We start from the raw sequence: 21389 nt of genomic DNA, 5'->3' as shown, positions 1-21389 counted from the left end.
TCTTCCAATGGATGGTCTTTTTTGCGACCCAAACAGATGGCGGCTATGTAGCCTTGCCGTCCACATGCCCAGCAAATAGCAGAGCAGAATCAGCAATTGGAGCACTTGTGGCATCCTCCACATCCGAAACACCGAGGGAATTGAACTGCCTTATCAGCCCCCTTTTCAGCTCACTTTTGGGGCCTTCTCTCCGCTGGCTGCTGTAGACGGTTGACCTCATTTTCGGAATCCAGCTCAGCTACCTCTTGAGCAACCTCTTGATGGATGGCACCCGAACTCGTAGGGTGCTTAGAAAGCTGCAAGGCCTTGACTGCTCCTCCCGCTGCTTCATCGGCCATAATTTCCCTTAGTGCATCTTGAAAGGAAACGTCTTCCTTTGCAAAAAAATTTTGTTGCAGCTCACAGCCCCTCAAACCACAAACTAGCTAATCTTGAAGCCGTTCCTCAAGGTCTTTGAACTCACAGGGCCTTGCAGCTTGTCACAAAGCAGCAATAAAGTCTGCAGCAGACTCTCCTGAATGTTGGTCCCACTGTTCAAATGTGTGACGCCAGGCAATCACCGATAACTTCGGTTCAAAATGTTCCCTTAACATTTTCTTCAGCTCAGTATAAGCGATGGATTCCAGAGGTGCTGGGGCAACCAGATTTTCGGCAATATCAAACGTCTCTTGCCCACAGACACACAGTAATGTTGTGGCTTTGAGCACATCTTCCTGAACTTGGTTTACTCAAAAGTAGTTTTCTACTCTGGCCACGTATGAGCTCCAACGTTCAGGGTGAGCTGTATCAAATTCGGACAAACGCCCTATTTTACACATTGTTACTTCTTGGCAGCCTCATCAACGCCTCATGCTGCTCCGGCTTGTGAAGGGGTTCCAGGACAAATCTTGCCAAGCTCTCCTCCAGCGTCTTCGTACTGGTAGGCAGAGTCACACGAATTTGGAATGCCGCACTTCCAAGCACTTCGGGCCTTCCGTGGTGAATTAGCCTATTTTCTTTCGTTGTTTTCTTGCAGCACGATCCCATCTTCGTTGCCAATGTTCTGTTCTGAGCATTGGTAAAGCATTGAGATGAGGCAGGAGTAACAACAGTTGCTTCTTTATTCAATCTTCAACAGAACAACACAAAATGGCGCGGGTCCCTTTTATACCCTTCTGCATGGAGCAGCGTCAGCCAATAAATGCAACATATTTTTCCTGCCTTGCATGTGCAATAGGCTGGAGACAGCCTGTCTGGCCCGGGCAGCCTCGTGGTCTGCCCGGGACTCTCTGCAGCTTTCTGCACCTACTGTGTCAATCACAGCCCAGGACATAACAACTCTCACGGCAAGTCCTGCACTGCACCACTTTGGCTTGTTCCCTCTCCTGCTACCCTTGGCTGGGCTGGGCAGGGCTGCATACCACCTGCCATGTGCCAATGTACCACAAATGTATGCATACCACTGGTTGAAAAGCCCTCCTTTATATACTCTGGATAGTTTACAATGTCAGCATAGTGCCCCCAACAAGCTGGGTCCTTATTTTGCTGATCCTCATTTTGAGGATGGAAGGCTGAGTCAACCTCAGTCTCCATCAGGATTGAACTCAGGGCTGTAGGCAGAGTTTGCCTGCAATATTGCATTCTAAGGACTGCACCACCAGGGCTCTTCTGGATGTTCTGATATAACCCTATTTGCACATGTTGAATTTTGCAATTCAATAAATTTCAAAGTGACCAGGTACTTTGGGATGGAGAGCAGTTGGGCATAGAATACAACATTGGGAGTGCCTCTTTGTTGAAAATGGATGAGGGAGAAAGAGACTTGCAAACCATTTGAAATGAAATTCCTTGTTAGAAATGAGAGCTGCAGCTACTCAAAGCTCAAACTGTATTGCTACAATAGTGCTTTAAATACCACAACAGATTGTGAGGAGAGGAATATCTCCTCAAATTGACTGCAATACTGGAGGAATGCACTCAGTTGTGGGGAAGGCAGCCTGAGTGACAGAAATTTGCTTGGAATTTTATCCCCGTAATGGGATTCCTATGACTTTGAGATCTTTATAGCAACAGCAGAAAATAGTAACCTATGTTCATCTAATTTATCCTAGTAGAAATAGAACAGGAAGAAAGGTTCTATTGTGGCAGCTTTGAACAGAAGGATTATTTCAGTTTATTGCCTGACTTAAGCCACTGTAAAAACACCATCAAAAACACCAGCTATTTATTTAGAAAAGATAAATAGATCTGCTAAAATGTAGCCTCGTGTATGAAGAGGCCCTCTTCTCTCAGGCATTCACTTGTATTAACTATACCAAGGCCCAAGGTGGGAAAAGGAATTATTTGCTATTTTCGGAACAAATTATTAGCATAAGAAAAGCAGGAATACAAAGTTGGTTCTCTTTTGAAAGTAGTACACATGTTAAGTAAAACATGGCCTAGCTATATCTACATGGCATGGCAGCAAGTTTTCTATCAGAAAGCCATGCATTGGACGACATTGGAATATTAGCAAGTGCAGACTTGGCAATATCAGTAGAGCAAGTGCCCTTCACCAAACAGCACAGTGTGTATTCTTCTGGCTAGCAACAATTTGAAGGCAGAAGTGTTTGGAATTGACCTTCTGGAATTGCTGCTCTGTGGTCTGCAATGAAACACTTGGTCTAAGCAGCATGTTTCAACCCCTTGATTATGCAGTGCTTTCTGACTTCTACCCCAACTAGTGTGATATAAATACAACTTTTCACATTTAGGAGGAATATAGATTTCTTTCTGTCCTTATGTTTACATCAGCAGACCTGATGTTGCCAGATGAGTCAATTCATTTGAGCATGTTGTAAATTTTGATAGCATATTTTGAAAAAAGGCTGAATAGTAATTGAGTAATCTTTAAAAGACAGCAAATAAACACTCTTATAAGTCATTAAAATAAATCTCCTTAAGTAACTGTTATAAGCTTTTAAAAATTATTTTAGTAAAAGGTATTTTAGTTAATGTAAACCTAATGAAGCCCAACAGACTGATAAAATTGCATTTTGCAAATTAAAAACTTAAAAGGTAGTAGGGAAAAGGTGTTGAAAGATAAATATAGAGAACATACTTATCTCCCTTTCATCAATCTAGACGTGTCAAATCTTCCAGACTTGCTTAAAAACAGAACAGAAAGTACTAAACTAATTCTCAACTTCAGGAATTATACTGTTTCATTCATTAAAAAAAATGTTTGAAAATTAAGACCAGAGACTGCACAGAAAAAACAGAATATTTTAATGACATAGATTTATAAGAAAATATTGAAATCCAGATTTCATGTCAAAGTATTTGTCAGCTCTGCCTGAACATGCCAAGGACTGAATGTGGCATCTTGGGCATGTCAATATTAGCATAGAACTTATGACTTTTCATTAAGACTGTTATTAGAACATAAAATCATAGCGCTGGAAGGGACCTTGGAGGTCTTCTAGTCCAACTCCCTGCTCAAGGCAAGAGTCCTTAAACCATCCTGGACAAATGGAGATTCAATCTTTTCTTGAAACCCTCCAGCAATGGAATTCCTACAATTCCAGAAAGCAAGCAGTTCCATTGGTTAATTGTTGTCACCATCAGGATTTTTTTTTTCCCTTAGTACCAAACAGGGATCGTTCTTATTGGCACAATATACACTAGACTTTCTACACACCAGACTCTCTGCCTTATGTGATTTTACATAAATTTTAGATTGTTTTAATTAAGAAGGATGCTCAAGAGAAAGTAGAAAGGGAAGGAACAGGAGATTCCTGTTCCTGCATGGAGGCATTGTTAGGAGGAACCCAACAGACTGTTTTCTGGGAAATGGGTATTTCATGATTGCTCATGGCTTCCATCTCATTCATTTTGTGAGAGAGCCCATAACATGTACACCAGATTCCAAACATCCCCCACCCCATTCCAAAAGGGCTGGAGACCTCTAAATTTGAGTCCTTAAGTCTTCTGCCACCTTGCACGTGATTCTGTAACATGCAGATGTCCAGTGAAAAAACAAAAGTTGATCATGAACAGCAAAAGGGGAGGTACTTATTTCTTTTCACAAATTAATATTTGTATTCAGCAAGACTAGGGGGTAAGGAGTGCTAAGGCATTTGGGTAGTTGAAAAACAGTCATGGAAAGGATGAAGGTAACCAAAAAAAAAAAAAAAACCTTCTGAGGAAGCCAGGCTTTGGGGATTGTCTGCAGAGTGAATACAAATCACCTCTGCAAAAACAATGAAATCCTAGGAGCAGGGAAAAATAGCACAGAGCACTATTGCAAAAAATAAAAGCTAAATGGGTAGGGCAAGTGATCAAGGCCCAAAATGAGACGTTTGTTTTGAATGTGAAAGGGAATTTGGAAAGATTTGAGTCCAGAAGGGAAGGGCAGAGGAGAGCTGGCAGTTATGACAGCAAAGCAAAACATGAAATAGTCAAAAGAAGAAGTAGCCGCCCCTCTATAAAAAACCCACAGGCAGGAGGATAGATCAGCAGGCAATTTGAACTGTCTTGCTGATTAGACTCCTTTGGATCCTTGAAAAGGTAGCTGAGAAGAATCCTGAGCAGAGCAGGGCTAGAAATGTTTAATTCCAGGGCTTTGTTTCTCCTGAAAGTGTTGCTAGCAGAGGGTGGAGCTGGCATTCACCACTCAATGCATCCCATTCCTTCCTCAGTGACCAGACCAATTTCAGCTCTGATTGAAACGTTGTTATGCCTTTATAATAAAAATCAGTGTGTGAAAGCTTCAAAGTGAAAGATCCAAATTTGATCTAAGAAGGAATTTCCTGACTCAGATCCATTAAGCAATGGAACTACCTGCCTCCTGGAGTTGTGAGTGCTCTGTTGATGGAAGTATTCAAGAAAAAAATTGGACTACTATTTATCGTGGATGGGATGAGGATTCCTGCACAGGGCAAGGGTTGAACTAAAATCCTTTCTAACCTTTTTAATTCTGTGCCACATGGATACAAAAGATCTTCAGGGGAGACCTCAGGGAAAAGGGAGAGCTAATCCAAACACATGGCAGTAGGATTAAAAACAAAAGAATTTTCCATTTATAAGAACTGAAAAATATTAAACAGAGAAGTGATTTGAGGACATCATTGTAAAGGAAGGAAAGATGAAGACTTCCTCCTCCAACAGTGAATCTCCTCTTCCTTATTCATCAATTTGGCTTTTAAAGGGGCTACATGAGTCAGCTGAAACTCTTGAATTTAAATCACTATGAGAAAGTAAAGAAATAATACCACAGACCTAAAGCAATAGCTGAGGATCTTTTCTAATGAATTGCACTAAAGCAGGGGTCCCCAACACCCAGGTCACAGCCCACTACCGGGCTGTAGCCTATTCGGAACCAGAGAGATGGGCCAGTGCACACCCACAGCTTCACTTGCACGAGCAAAGCCCCAAAGGTTTCTCTTGCATGCACACACATGTGCCGGCCTGCCACTTGCACAGCCTGGTTCCTCTCTTCCCCACCCCACCCAGGCCACCAAGCTGCCTGCTCCCGATGCTCCAAAAGCGGAGCAGTGAGAGCAGAGGCTGAGGGGGACAAACGCGCATTGCTAACTTCGCTGACTCACCGAGGCTGCCTGCACAGGGCACCCAATCCGCTTTTGGAGCGTCACACTGCCTCAATGAGTCTGAAGGAGCATGAGACTGCGCCCCCAAAGGCTTCATGCATCAATGGAGCGATATTGTGCTGCTTCGGGCCTTCTGTCCCTTTGCAAAAGCTTTTGGCATGGAGAAGCCTGAAGGAGCACGAAACTGCACCCCAAGGGCTTCTCTTCTCTCTTGCACATGCCAGCCCACAGCTCACGCAGCCTGGTTTCCCTCTCCCTCTCCCCCCCCTCAGCCAGACTGCCAAGCCGCAAAGGTTGGGAACCTCTGTACTAGAGCCAGTTTGAAGGTTTTATTCACATTAGTGCTGGTAACAAAATCATTAAAAAAAATCCTAAAGTGCACTAATCCACTTGGGCTTACTGCACTTGTAGAAGAGAGGAGTTACATATACATATCGTGGAATGTGCAAAACTGCTGAGCTGCTGCTTTCTGGACAAACTGTAGCTTTCAAAAGCTCTTCAAGGGCAACCCAGGTAAAGTGCATTACTTCAGCCAGGAGCTGACTAAGGCTTCCTGATCCAAAAATGGATGCAATTGGTGTACAAGGTAAACCTGTGAAAAGGCCCTCCAAGCTGTGATTGCCACCTATACCTTCAGTTATGAGACCAAGAGTACCCCGAAGTTGTGCACCAACTTCATCTGGGGGAGTGCAACCCCATTCACACAGATAGCGCTCACAGCTGCTCCCTTCACCAGAGTTGGATCACAGCTTGTTTTTCACCATCCAGACCCACACAGCTTCCAGATTCTAGTAAAGAACTTAGATGGTATTACTTGGTTGGCCTGGGGTAGAGATGTAATGGTGTATTGTCAGACAATGTGCCCCATGTCATCAGATTTATATTTTATTGATATTTATATTTACATTATAATTGATATGACTGCTCATTTCACAACAGTGGCTCTGGGTGGTATACAAAAATTAAAGCCCAGCAACTAAAAACAATCACCCATGACACTCAAGGAAAATGATACCTTCTAATCACAAATCACATTTACAATGGAGCTTGCCTAACCTTCTGGTCCAAATGCCAGGAGAAAGAGTCAAGTCCTCAGAGCCCAATATGATTAGAGCCATCCAGATATTTGGTGGAATGCTATTCCACAAGACAGAAGTGGTCCCAAAGAAGGCCTGGCTCTTGGGTCTCACAAGATGACCTGGTCTGACAGAGGGACCAGGAGCATGCCCCCTCTGTTATAGCTGGTGTGTTGAGAAGAAACAATGGGAAACAGTCTCACAAATAACCTGGTCTTATGATCTCCCCTGGCAGTTTCATGTAGATATTAGAATGAGGAGAGGGTAGACCATTGAGGAACCCTACCTGGTAGGGTCTTGATCTCTCATCATCTACCAAGTCCTGGACAAAAGAGAACTACTGGAACACTATACATCCCAGTTCCAATCCTTTGAATTAATCTGGAAAGATCCCACATATTAGTAATATAGAATGCTGAGACATCAAAGAGGGCCAAGATGGATAAGCCTCCCCCTTCCCAAGCCTTGCAAAAGGTCATCAACACATAGAATCAATGCTACCTTAGTACTGCAACCATGTCTGAATCCCAACTGAAAGGGATCCAGATAATCCACTTCTTTCAGGGCCCTGTGGAGCTGCAGGTTGACTATCTTCTCAACCACTTTCCCAAGAAAGAGAAGGTTGGAGACTGGATAAAAGCTATTCAAGTCCACTGAGACTAGTTTTTGGAGAAGACGGAAGATGGCACTGGCCAAGACACATTAACCATCATATGTCATCTTTAGCAACCAGGAGGGACATGGATCAGAGGATGTCCTCTATGCTTTAAACTCTCCTGGGTTCAATTTTAGTCCTAGATGTTCACATGACAACTATAAATGCAAGCATCTACTCTTCTTCCTTTGGGATTCCAAGGGAAGCTGGATTGTCTGGTTCTGTCATGAAGACACTCCACACTCAAGCCCACCTTATAGAGCAATTTTTAAATTTATAATTAAATATGTCATTAAAAGAAGAAAATGTGTTAAAGGCTTACTTTGCTAAACAGGCTCAAAACTGAGGGTGGGGAAATTTTTGAGGAACTCAAAGCTTGTGAAGCAGCAGGGTGGGGTGATGAAAACATGCATTTGGAGTCAGTATTATCAGTGTTAGAACAAGAAGTAGGTGGGTGGGAAGTAACATTCTTCACCCTGCAGACAAACTTCTTCCTGCTCCAATAAGAAAATATATCCCTCTTCATTGACTATATGAATGGCAGATGATAAATCAGGACTGATAGACAGATCTCTGGACAATTGGCAATAGATCAACAAGGATTTCCGACTCCTTAAATCTGAACAAAAGTCAATACAAAAACTCTTTATTTACTCTATTAAGCAAGAGAGCTTATTTTCTGTGAAAAGTTCATTTTCAGAAACAAGCTTCTTTTGTGCAAACTCCAATTCTATTGAAAGTAAAACTCAAGACAGAGCATATGCTTGGAGATACCTCGTGCTTGGGTGACATCCAATTTGATGCTTGTCTTCCTGTTTTGCATCTGATAGTAGATTTCTGTGGGTACTGTGCAAAATCAAAATTGATTCACACAAACCTCGATGCTACCCACTGCTGCCTTAAAATAGAAGGAATGACGATATGTGTTCTCGTTATCTTCCTTAATGCTCTTCTTTAACTTTGATTTAAATTCCACATAACTCCTCAATTGTTTTGATCTTAACTGTCTACCACCTTCCTTAATGTTTAATATAATTGTACCAGCAGGATGAATGCACACTGTTAAGAGCATAGATTTTAAGAAGTATATAGGATCGTTGAAATTAAACAATCTAAAGTAGCTTTGATCATCTACAGATGTATTGGACTACACCATTTCTTAAATCCTGTAATAAAGCTCTGCTGCTGGGTAAGAATAATGGCAACATAATCTGGATAGAAAAAGTGAAAAAACAAGGATAGATGACATGTCCTTTCAATATAGTTGAATTGCAGCACTTGAGAATGGTGGCTAGGGTTGAAAGTCAACCATCTGAAAAAAAAACTTGATTGCACATCCTAGTTAAAAGGCATTAAAATTCCACACACCCCATTCCTACTTTAGCAACCAGTTCATATATCCATATGTAACCTGATTTGTTGAATAAGCCACAATTGGTTGGCTTTTCAGAACATGCTTAATCGTACAAGACATGGTTTACAAGTCAAAATAGCTGAATGTACAGAACACTCTAGGCTAAAATCATTTCATGGCCAAAGTGTATACACTGAAATGTTGAATCTGAGCAAGATTAGTAATGGCAGGTACAGAATAATGGTCCAGTCCAGATTTCTCACACACAAAAACATTCACACAACATAAATTATTTACATTTCACTGCCTATAATTTACAAAATATGGGGCTTGTAGACTAGGCTTGGCTTGGTTCTACTTGTTCCCATCTTTGTAACATTTTCAATAAATATTGTTTTTTCCTTGATTGCCCCTTCATTGCACATCAAATTGGGAAGGGGTCACTAAAACTTATTTGGATGAGAACAACAGTGTCCCAGCTAATTTAAAAGATGTCATAGCTGCAGATAGCAAGCACTAACTCAAGTTTGCCAGGAGAACTCAGAAGGAGGAAGAGGGGAGAGGCAGCAGAGAAGCTGTTCATTTTTGAGGGATTGTGTGCTTAATTCTGAAGAGCTGCTGGTTGCAAGGAATGTGTCTGAGTGTTCAGGACCAACAATAAAATAACTTGCCCTGCTCAGTAGGCAAAGACTGAGTGGGGAAAGGTTATCTTATAATGTAACCAGGAGAGGCTCACTGAGCAAGTGAACAGTGTGTCAGTGGAATATGGCAATGGTGGTGCTCTGTATTTGGCTAAGCCTGCAAATGAAAGATGAGAAATATAAGCCTGTCTATTAGTATATCTTAGAAAAGAGGCCTCTCCTGCTGTGAACTAGCATGGGTGTGTTCCTAAGCAAATACTACCTGTTGCATATTGAAAGGGAAGGGCAAGTTAAAGCCAGCAGTCTCTAAGCTACTGTGATATCATTGTGCAAATGTCATCATTATATACCTGCAGTCTGACATCTCACACAAGACCATGGTATGGCAGTTGCATGATGATTTCATCATAGAACTATCATTATTTACTACCCACCCTTGATCTCCCATGTTTATAGCAGCCCTTAAAGCAAAAGTCAAAACACTGGACCAGCAAATGGCCACTGTTCAACTGATGAGAGATAACAAAGATTTACCAGTGGAAAGAAAGGAGGCATTATGATAGAAACTGACAATGGAAGCAACTCTCTATAAGAAGGGCAGTCAAACAAAAGAGAAAGCCCATTGGACAAGAATAACAACCAGATTGATGAGGCGTAGAAGACTCGGGAATAGCTTCCACGCCTCAGAGAACAACCAGGCTCTGAGTGATCTAGGAAAAGAAAAAAAAACCCTCTGTGGAACATGGAACAGGACAGGGATCCCCAAAGGGCAGAGGGGATGTAACTGTGTCTCCAAAACAACAAAAAAGAAACGTCAGAGTAATTGCTAGTTCACTGCTATGGAGAATCAGAGCAAATAGATACCAAACAGATCCATCTAACAAGTGAGCCTTGGTTAAGAATCAAGGATATGACAGAGCAACTTCGAAGACTTATCTACTTACAAAAATCCCTCAAATATGCGCCTCAGAAAAAAGCACTGCTTGTGCATTATAGCATAAACAAACAAACAAAAGAGCTATAATGGACCCTTGGTCCAAAAATTACATGATCTTTATAGTCCAGACCAATGGTTTTCAAAATAGGGTCTGGAGACTGCTAGGTTTCCCAAGATCCTTTCAGAACTGTCTGCAAAATCAAATAAGTAAATACTTTAAAATTTCTCAGTTTTAATTTATAACACAGTATACACACACAACAGAGATATAACCCATATAAATAACAGCTCTTTGGGATCTTCAGTCACTTCTAAGAATACGAAGAGGTCCTAAGACCAAAATATTTGAGACTTGCTAGTCTCTAGATTCTAATGCCCAAAAGGCAAATATGGTATAACATAACAAAAACCTAGCAAAATAAATTATATGACAGAAATACATCAGCATAAAGATTCTATCTGTTCAAAAAGAACAGAAATAATAGAAAGGGGGGAGAGGAATAAATAAAAGCAATATTGTTGTTCTTGACAGTTAGAACAATTAATCCGTGGAACAACTTGCCTCCGGAAGTTGTGAGTGCTCCAACACTGGAAGATTTTAAAGAACAGATTGGACAACTATTTGTCTGAAATGGTTTAGTGCTTTCTGCCTGAGCAGGGGATTGGACTAGAAGATCTCCAAGGTCCCTTCCAACTCTGTTATGATGACTATCCCCCATCCAAACAAGGAGAAGATGTTGTTTTCTGAAAGCAAGCTACAGGTCTTTCAAAGAGGACTGAAGTAGCAGTGATGGAAAACTTGTATTACCCCAATATCTGTTGGGAGAAAAACTCTGCCAAGCAGGGTCCTTCCCAAAAATTCTTGACTCGCTGACAACTTTCTCTTTCAGAGAGTTGGGACAGGCAGAATAATATCTGCTACTCTCAACGATACTAAGCAGTAGACAAAGCTTACTTGGAATAGTGGAGGTAGCAGGAACACGAGATATAAGTGAACACCAAATGCTGGTGTTACTGAGTTTAAGGGAAATTGAATTCAAGTGTAGTCTAACACATAGCCAGGATAATTTTTTAAAAAGTGTACGCTTTGGATAAACTCAGAAGAATTAATAGGAGTATCCCATGGCAGGAAAAGATGTTCAAAATGAATGGGAATTCCTTTAAACAGACACAAAAAACCCACAATTGCCAATAGTTCCAGTAAGGGAACTAATACATGATGCACCAGGAATTTGTTAAGAGCCAGGTAAAGGACAGAACTGAAGCTAGTGATTGATAATTTGGGAGTACTCCTTACTCAGAATGATTTCAATCTCCACAGCCAGATGAACAGTATCACAAGATACTAAAGAAATTAGCCAATGGTGTGGCTGAACTTTTAGTATTATCTCTGGAGTGCTAGATGAACAAACTGGAAAACAAACTTTGTCCCTAGGTTTAAAAGTTTTTTTTTTAAAAAAGGAGAGACCAGTCAGCTTCATATCCTTATCTACCGTAATAAGAGTCTAGAGTAGACAGGGATCCATCAATTTGCATATAAAAACAAAATACAATAATTATCAGGTCAAGGTAGATTGGATTGCTATAGAGGTATCACCAAAACATTTGATAGAGTACCCCACAACAATTAAATGGATGCATAACTCGCCCCCAAAAATGTTTCTCGGAAGGTCCTAATCCATGGTTGTACCATAAGATTCAGTTCTGAGCCTTCTACTTTTCATGATTGTAATCAGTGATTTGGGTGAAAAGATGAAGGAAATGCTTGTCTGCAGATGACACAAAACTGAATGGGATAACTAATGCAGAAAAACCTGGTCACGTGGAGCTCATACTTCATCTCTGGAATGACACAGAGGATTTGTAAGCAGGGTTTAATACCTGAAAGGATATTGCTCAGAAGTGTTGGAAAGAAAGTCTTCATCATGGTTCAGTCCAAGCCGGGGATAAACAACATGGTGACTGCTTTAGAAAGAAGATAGCAGTTTATTGAAGAGGAGAGCCAGACAGAAAGATGGCTCTGGCAGGAAAGAGGGTGAACACATGTAGGGAGTGGGTTTTTATACCCTCTGGAGCCTTTTGTTTGTGGAGTTGTTTCTGTTCCTGTGGCATGAACTTTGACCTGAGCCTGAGTGTGCTTTTCTGGAATTCTGAAGGTGATAGGTTAATCCTATTATGTCCCAAAGGTCACATGCTGCTTCCCTGGGGCTGGGGCTAATGACTCTTAGAGTTTGGGTGAGGCATGCAGATTTTAGGTGTCTTTGTCTTCTTGATCTCCTAGCTGGGGCCTTTCTGATGGTTTACATCTGCATTTGTACAGAGCTGGCTTCTGCTTGGGGGAGGGAGACCTGGGGCTATCAAGGAAAACTGGGCATGCTTTTCTGCCTCTTTAATATTTCCTTCCCTATGGGGCTGACTTCCCATAGAAGGCTACTGAAGGAAGACTTCTGTGAATCTATTCTAGGGGAGGCTGGACAACCTGGGATGCTTTAATCTTAAGTGCTGCTTGAATAGCATGGTGGACCCAAAAACACAAACGGCCCTTCCGATTCTGATTCTATGGGGGGGGGAGGGAACAACCATCTGAAATAGGCATTTCTCTGCTACCTACCAGAAGGACTGAAAAGCCACTAGACTGGAATATTTTCCTCGTTTCAAAGCGAAGAACGGTTTTCCAAGCCCCTTTCTGATATACAACAATTCCACTGACAAGGAATGCAACCGATCGATAAAATTTAACCCTCCAGGATTTCACCGCGTAAAACTGCAAAAGTCAGAAGACAACGTGTTCTTCTTCTGGTGCGGGTTAGGAATGGAAACTGTCCCGGCCGCTCGTAGCCCGCTGAGGGCGGAGTCAGACAGAACCGCTACTTTCCCCCACCCCGTCGCTTGGCCCATGCCACGGAGGGGGCGCGGCCTCATCGGGCGGGGGCGGAGTCTCAGTCATTCGCGGGGTCCCTGCTGGGTAACTCCGCTTCGTTGGCGAGGAGCTCCGCTGGAGCCAGGAGCGGCGCACCGCAGGCGGAGAGGCAGTTAAGGTACGCCGCCCTCTTGACCGATCACCTAACTGCTCGACGCGAAGATGCTCCGCTGCTTTGCTTCTTGCCCGCAAGCTCCCTCCCTTCTCCAAGTTTAACGCCGCTTCTTCCGAGGCTTCTCCCAAATTCCGCGCCTCCGCTGCCTTTGCCTCCTTTCTTCCCCTCCCGCTCGAGTCTCAGAAATGACTCCGCGGACTGAGGGTCGCAAAACGGCACGACTCCTCCTCCCGCTGGTTCCCCTGGCTCGCTCCCCGGCTCCTTCGAGTCCGGCCGCCTTTGCTTTGACTCGCCGTCCCTGCTCTCGCCTCAGATCGGCCTCGGTGGCCTTGAGTGGCTTTTGGGAAACCGAGCTAGTGAGTCCCTTCAAACTACAGAGAAAGCCAGTCCGCTTGCCTAAACCCTTCTCCAAACTCCTTCGCCGTGCTATAGTCTTCATTTAAGCACGTTGCTGCTCTTCCCCGCTGCCCCCTCCCCGAGCTGGAAAAAGCCGAAAAGGACAAACACCATCTGTACACCCCCCCCCGCGCCTTTGATTTGCCCCTCAGTGCGTTTTTAGGCCGGAGAAAGGCGCGGCGGCGGCGTAATGCGGTCATCTACAGCTGTTTGCCATTAGAGTGAGGCGCGCGAGAACGGGAACGCTGATGTTTTAAAGCTGTTTTCCCCGCTCTCTCTCTCTCTCCTTTTCACTTTATTTCTTCCTTCTTTTGCTCCTCTGCCTGTCAGGATGATGTTGATAACTTATTGCATTGGGATTTCCCGGAGTGGAGAGAAATCTTGGATTTCTTGGAGGTGGCTGCCCACAAGTAGTGGGGCAGGAAGACAAGTAATGTGGTGGAAGATCAGCAGCTGAGGGAAAGAGTACAAAATAAGGAAGGAGTGGAGCAACCGGCCAGGTTCAGGATAGTGAAGAAGGGGATGCTTGCTGGGTCCTCTCCCCAGAAAAATGCCAGCTGGGCAGGAGTCACTTGGAAAGACTACGGCTTTTAGTTCTCAATTAATTTTGGGTAGCTGCCTTGAAGGCAAGCCCGACAGCCCTATGCCCCATCCTGTGTGACAACCATGATATTAAAGATCTCCCTTGTCCCTGAACCTGGCAAAGCTGGCCAAGGATGGCTTCCTTTTCTAGAGCAGTGTTGTCTTGAGCCAAAGCTCAGCTAAGTGTGAGGCCCCCACAAGGACTACAGTAGTCCATTAGGCAGAGGACTATAGTTCTGCAACCCTTTCAGATGTTAATCATGAAAAGCATCCTGGTTTGCCTTTAAATATGCATTTTTGTTTTAAAAAATGCAAATAGCAGCACCCATGTAATAGAGCTATTTTTTCACCCTTCATTGTAAATTTCTCTAGCAATATTTTTTCATTAAATATATGGTTTGTGTTCAATGACAACATAAAACCTTTGAACCTAATCATCTGAAACTTAGGATTTATATTCACAGCAGATAAAATTGTGTTGCAAATTATTTCCAATTCTGCCAAGAAATAAAAAATATTGGCAGTTCACCTTATGGGACCAGAAAGATACTATGTTTTCAATATGATATGTACCACCCTATCATAAAAAAACTATAATTTCTTCAACTTTTAGCTTTATTTCAGATTACCCTTAATGGAGAGCAGGCCAAATTTGATCAAAAACGTGTCACATTGAAGAAAAATAATTGCTATTTGGTGTTTTCTAACTCTAGTTAAGGGGGACATTTAGGATTTAGAATTGTAAGGAACAAACAACCTCCTGTCCACAACCTCCTAGGTGTGTCAAAGGTAGAAAGTAGTCACTTTGAGCTAGAAACTGGGACTTGTCTCTTAGAAAGGTGTGTAAGCAAATAGGAGGGCCAGGAAAGGGATGGGACAATCTGGACTGTGTGGAGGTCCCCTTCAGGTGCAGCTCCTGGGAGACAGGTGACGGAGAGCTCTAGAGAAAGGACTCAAAAAGGTAGCAGCATTTTCACCTTGGCCCCAAAGAACCAGCTGGCAAAGACCACACCATGACCACACCGTCACACGTCCACAGGCTGGCCCAGCGTTCTGCCCTCCTACGTGTTGGAAGCGCGCTCCCTTCTGACCACAGTTCTTGCTTTCCCAAAGTGGTCAGTCTCTTCTAATGACCCTGATTGATATTGGTCTCCTATTTTCTAGCTGGGGTGGGGAACCAAGCTGGGGAGGGAGTTTAGAGGTGCCAAGTGGGGGACAAGTGAGATTCCTGGTCTCCTCACTATATATCCTCCCTATTAGAATTAAACTGACAATTTTTGGCTATTCCTATGACAGTGTCTTGATGCAGATCTAGATATACAGACACTCATTGACCTGCCCTGCCTAGGTGTGGTGGATCCATACACCTCTGCAGGATTGGGTGGTTTCTGCCCTGGTCTGGTCACCCTTCTCTTAACTGAAGGAGTGAAGCACAAGCCACATCAAATAACTGAGGGTGCTGCAAGTAACTGTGAGTTTGAGACTCTCCTCCAGGCATTTTTTTATCTCTATTTGTCATAAATGTTCTGGAGCAGAAAGTTTTAGAATCTGTTTCTGTTCAAGAGAATTTCCTTTCTAATCTATAGTTTAATCCCACTGAACTTTTCTATTCCTGGGTTTGCATTAATTTCATGAAAAAATTAGCCATCTGAATGTTCTTTATTTTGCAAAGACCTCTCAGAAGGGTAGGGCCTGCCAGGTGTCTTAAGCACAATGTGGAGTGGAATGTTGTCTCACTCCCTGATGTGATGCTTGGTGTAAACAAGTTCCTTCAGTGCATTTTGAAATGATCTGTATGATAATCTTCATACTGAGATTTATCTGTAGGGAGAGTTTAAAAACTAGATATAGTAGTTGCAATCGTATGATTTAAGTTGCACCCCTTTTTTCATGGATCGTATGTCAACATACATAAGAAAAAAAATGAGATTTTGATTGCATTGCCATGACCAACATCTTGACCCTCTGCCCAAAGACCATGCCACTCTGGAGTGCAGCTAGAAACCAATAGAGATCAACCAGGGCTTTATCCAACAGACCAAAAGGAAAAATCATTCAGTAAGTGATTATAACTGAGTAAGGAGTTACAAAAATCCCCTGAACCAAAGGGAAGAGTACAGTGCTAGTATCCCCCTGCTCTTTGTACTTTCAATACACATTATGTGCATTTGGCATTTTCAGAAAAATTGAGTCAGTTGAGTATAAAAGAAAAATTGCCTATCAGGATTACAATTTTCCTATATATAATATCCCACTGGAAACTGGGGGGATGGCAGGACAGGTAGTTTTGCAGGCAGATGCTCTTCCCAACAATTGCAACCACAATATGAGTTTCATGTAGTGTTGCTCGGAGTTATCATTTGCCAAAAGGCTGAAGGAGAGTCTGATTGTGCATGCTGCACAGTTCGTTTTGTTTTGTTTTGCAAGGATTGTGAAATCATCTAGAAGAATTAAGATTATGTTGCTGATAAAATTCCGTGTGAAATCTACCCAGGAGCTCCAAATTCAGATTACAGTGCAAAGGAGACAGGAGTTGTTGTGAATGGAAAAATGACCCCATCCCAAGCCCATAAGGCTCCACCATCACAGATTACTAAATTGAAGAGTTGCTATTTGAGCTGTACTGTGTCAGAGCTGGAAGAATGTTGTCTTCCTTGCCCAAGAAGGACAATGTTGTGGAAATATAGCAGGACCATGTTGATGCCAGATTAGGGCAACTGCTCCATATTGAGAGGGTCTCGGCTAAAGGGTGAGAGATTTTGTTTACAGAGTAAATAAAACAATTGTGCATTCAGGGATAACTGAGGCTAAAAGTTTCTCCTCTCCTTGTAAATTGTGTTTGTGGAACAAGGTTACTTTCCTTCTTCAGGATTTCATGTTTTTGAAATCTTTGAAAAGACTGACTGTGCCTGAATTTCACCCTGTCCTCTTGAATTCACAGATGTTATACTCTATTACATCTATCAGAAGATTAACAAACAATTATGTGGCTCCATATGACTTTAAGATTGTAATTGGACCCAGTATACTAATGGTAGCAGGAATTTCAGTTATAGATATTCAGTCTTCCCCCAAAGAGCATAATACAGAAAGAAATCAAAAGGCTCTTGGATTCTCAAGCAATTTTCAACTTATCTGTTTGCAGAGTATTTGATAAAATGATAATAACACTTTCTCAGGGCAGGAAGCTCCTCTTCCCCAGCAAGTTTTCTAAGAAGATGTTGGGACTTCAGAATGACTTGTTCATATCTGGCTAATAACACAGGTCTTATCCCATTTGAAAGATAGCTGAAAAGTATCTTAGTGCTGGGGGAGAAGTAGAAAATTTTCAACCTAGTGCTTAGAGCAGGGGTCTTCAAACTTGGCCCTTTTATGACTTGTGGACTTCAACTCCCAGAATTCCTCAGCCAGCATGGTGAATCTCTCACCAACAGAGCAGGAGGGAAAGAAAAGACAGCAAACTCAAAGCTGTGTTCGAGAAGGATACAAACAAGGTACAGGGGAATTGATCGCTCTCTACCTCCAGCAGGGTATTATAATAATCAGAAGTCATAACACCACAAATGGCTTCAGGCAATAGTGATAGACCCTTCAAATAACCTTGTGTGGTGCACTTTTATTCCATTTCTACTCATTGTTCAATTCTCTTCTGACATGCTTGCTTGGTCTAAGCCTGACTTTCCAAATTTTGCCGCTATTATTCTCCAGGATGTCATACCTCTTTCTCTGCGAACCACAAAGGAAAGAACCCAATTCTTCAGGTAATGCATGATCTCCATCTGCAGAGCTCTCTCCCCAAACCTCCCTATGAACAAAACATTGCCTGCAGGACATCCTGCAGTTCCAAAATTGTTGGCTGAAGGGCCTCATTGTATAAGTTCAGCAAGATCACACAATTCACTCTTTCATGCCAGATGGAGTCACTTATTAAAATCCAATACCCACCCTCCTTTTGCCCTTTCCCCACTGTGGGAAGAAGTTGGGGTATATCCAGCATAATTTAACCTTTACTAAATTTGAATTAGCACTTAATCTCACACATCCACTTTAGTAGCTTGAAGCATAGAGAAAGATGAACCCTTACGAAAAGTGTCACGTTCTTCACAACACCTTCAGTGTCAATCACCATTACGTAGTTACTTCTTCCCAGTCTTGCAATACTTGTGGCAAAAGATGGAAATTCTTTTACACATTCTTTCAGTTGTTGCTCTGAACTTCAATCAGTTAATTGTGGCTGATCAATTAATGCTTGAATTTCAAATGACATGGGTCTTGAGAAAGTTGTTCCTTTCATACCCAGCTATGTAATGCAGATTGTCTCTCTTCCCAAATGCCCTCTTATGCATGCAAGTCACAAAGTCACTAGTCCTTAGAAATCACGAGCGGCCAGATTTGTAACTGACCCTTTGAGAAGAGGCTATTTCTGAAATTCATTACTGCATGCATCAACATCAGCCTAGCAAGAACTCGTCCTCTTCTGCCTTGGCATAGCGTTCTGAACATCTAACCACCCTAACCATGTGCCAGAAAATCATTGGCATCCAGCACTGGCCTGAAGCCTGTAAGGAAAGACTGACTTTCTAGAAGACAGCAGAGACATGAACTGTAAAGCTCTTTTAATTTTTTTCTGCTTCTTATATCCCACTGATAAACTGCCATATAGCATTTATACAATGTTTTATTTTAAAAAAATCTTTCTACCATCTATCTTAACAGATCAGTACAGATAGGACGTACTGAATTTCTATATATCTGATTTATCATCCTCACTTCTTTTCCCCTCCACTCTTATTCATTTTCCTGAATGTAACAGATCTGTGAGCATTTTTTTCTTTTTAACCAAAGAATTCTGGGACTCCATAAATCCTAGCCTGCAAATTGTTTTCTGTGTCTTCTAATAGCAAAGAAGCATTATTAGTAAAATATTAATATTTCATTACTTTTTAAAATAAAAAACCTCATATTAATTAGTAGTAGTGTTCAGTAAATTAGCTAAGGCAGATTAATATGTAAAATGAGAGAGAGAGAGAGAGAGAGAGAGAGAGAGAGAGAGAGAGAGAGAGAGAAGTCCTCACTTTCTCATAATTAGGGCTCACACACAGCATGGAGACGTTGAGAAGACAACAAGAACTGTGTGCAGGTATATTGTCCATGTCTGTATGAGTAAGACTTATTCTGTTTTGAAAGCAACAGGTTAAACATTAGGCAGAGGTGAGATGAACAGTTTCTCCATGTTCCAGGGTCCAAGAGATTATTTTCTGTTTCCCTTGTCCATGTGTACATCTCATATTAAGGTCTGCATCTCTCCAGTCCTGCTGGGCAAGACTTAAGGGTGTTGATACTCAGGGACCAGCTATGAAAGGTGACCTTTATTGACTTCTGGCTTGACGTCACGCACTGCAGACACAGGAAGATGGGGCTCCATCTTTCGCGCCTGAATTTGCTCCACTGGGGGACCCTGGAAAGGGTCAAAAGTCGCCCCATAGAGGCGATGAGCAAGGAGGGGACCCCCATTTGATCACGGGAGGGCAGCGGCTCTTCCACTTGATTTGGGGAAGCTCTCTAAACTACCGGGGGAAGGACCGGCCATATTAATATGGCCGGTCACAAAACTGCTGATAGCCAAAGTCAAAAGCACCACCAAGCAACTTGCCAGCTACACAAGTGAAACTGGGTGAGACCTGATCCTCTCTTCAAGATTCTACGTTTTATTTCCTGAAAAAGCTGCCCGAAGGGAAGGGAATTTTTACCCCATCTTCTAAGAAAAGTGGCGACTAACTACCCAGGGGAAACATAGCAACCATAAGATTAATTTTAATGTAATTGGATATATATTCTTTTGAAACTTGGGAACTAAAAGCGTTTATTTTTCTTTTTGGAGACTGTTGTTTTTTTTAAAAAAAAAACTTGAAAAACCACCATAAAAGTTTTGAACTTAAAAAGCTATAAAACAGCGTTGGTGACATCTTGTGGAGAATTGTGGTATTACAATTTGTTATTGCCTAAAAGAAACCTGGCTTTAAGCCCAGACTTCAGATACAATTTATTTGGTCTTGACAGTTACTAACGTTGAAAAACCCAGCTGCACAGAAGGGATTTCTGGGCGGCTTATCTGTGTGGCAGGGAGGATGTACTGTTTTGGAAGCTGGCCTGCCTGAACTACGAATGTAAACTTTTACTGACTCCCAGAACTATGCTTGGGGAACTGCTTTCCTATTTCCCTGAATGAGAAGCATATATTATAACATGAGATGATGGAACACCTTGGATTATAAACTCTTATTTGATAAACAATTTCTATTATAAAGACCACCTATAAAACCACCTATAAAACGTGAAACAGATGTCCCATACTCAGCTACAAAAGACAAAAAATATTTTTAATGTTTGATTCTAAAGTCTTCAACTTAACATATTATTAAGAAAATATGGATGAAAATCAGGAAAAAATCCTTTCCATGTTGAAATCAATACATGAAACTATCCTTTTAGCTTGTGATAAAATAAGAAGCAACACAAAGGAACATTGTTCTAGCTTAAATATACAAATCCAGATCTTGACTACAAGCAAAGAAGTACAAATGCAGAAAACAAAAAAAAAAAAAAATTGGAACAACTAAATGCTAAAATAGAGGACCCAATTGACCAACAGACCCAGCCAACTGAAAAATCAGAAAATGGAGTGACAACATTGAAAATGGAAAACACTTTTCACAAATCAAGAAATCAGAATATATTTGAGGAAAAGGAAGAAGAACAGATTGAATGGAAGATAAAGTTATCAGGACAACTGTGGGAAATTGGAGTAACAGGGAGGTGATTTAATGAATAACAATGGGCTTATTCTTCCAAAAAAACTTCAACCAAATGGTCTTTCTTATTCCAAATAATATATATAAAAATAGAGAGAGAATTATTTGATGATTCAAAGGCATTGACTTGAAAGGTTAGCTGGCAAAGGAAGAAAGCCAGAGTAAGGCTGAAGAAAATAATGGCGTTGACTTAATAGAGGGGATATTATATTACCAATTAGATAGTTGAATATGGTAGAAAATAGATAACTTTTAGAAAATAGAGTAACATTATAATTAAATGGATAAGATGTATAACTAGAATATTAGACTTTGGTATGAAAAGGGAAAAAGG

The 21389-nt window shown here is 41.8% G+C and overlaps 1 protein-coding gene and 1 long non-coding RNA gene across 5 annotated transcripts in view; one reads left to right on the top strand and one right to left on the bottom strand.

Annotated features, from left to right (window-relative positions):
• The window catches only part of LOC120305088, a 139816-nt gene that overhangs the window by 67041 nt on the left and 51386 nt on the right, over positions 1-21389 (bottom strand). The gene's annotated exons all lie outside the window — the stretch shown is intronic.
• KANK2 (KN motif and ankyrin repeat domains 2) overlaps positions 13184-21389 on the top strand; it is an 88641-nt gene continuing 80435 nt past the window's right edge. For all 3 annotated transcript variants that reach the window (XM_039336465.1, XM_039336468.1, XM_039336464.1), the window contains exon 1: positions 13184-13268. The gene's annotated coding sequence lies outside the window, so the exon portion shown is untranslated. The remainder of the gene's footprint in view (positions 13269-21389) is intronic.

The sequence above is a fragment of the Crotalus tigris genome, unplaced genomic scaffold (assembly GCF_016545835.1).
Source record: "Crotalus tigris isolate CLP2741 ecotype Arizona unplaced genomic scaffold, ASM1654583v1 scf7180000017666.379230911805:20528666, whole genome shotgun sequence".
Taxonomy (NCBI): domain Eukaryota; kingdom Metazoa; phylum Chordata; class Lepidosauria; order Squamata; family Viperidae; genus Crotalus; species Crotalus tigris.
The sequence above is the reverse complement of the archived record's forward strand: the minus strand, read 5'-3'. Positions and strand labels throughout refer to the sequence as shown.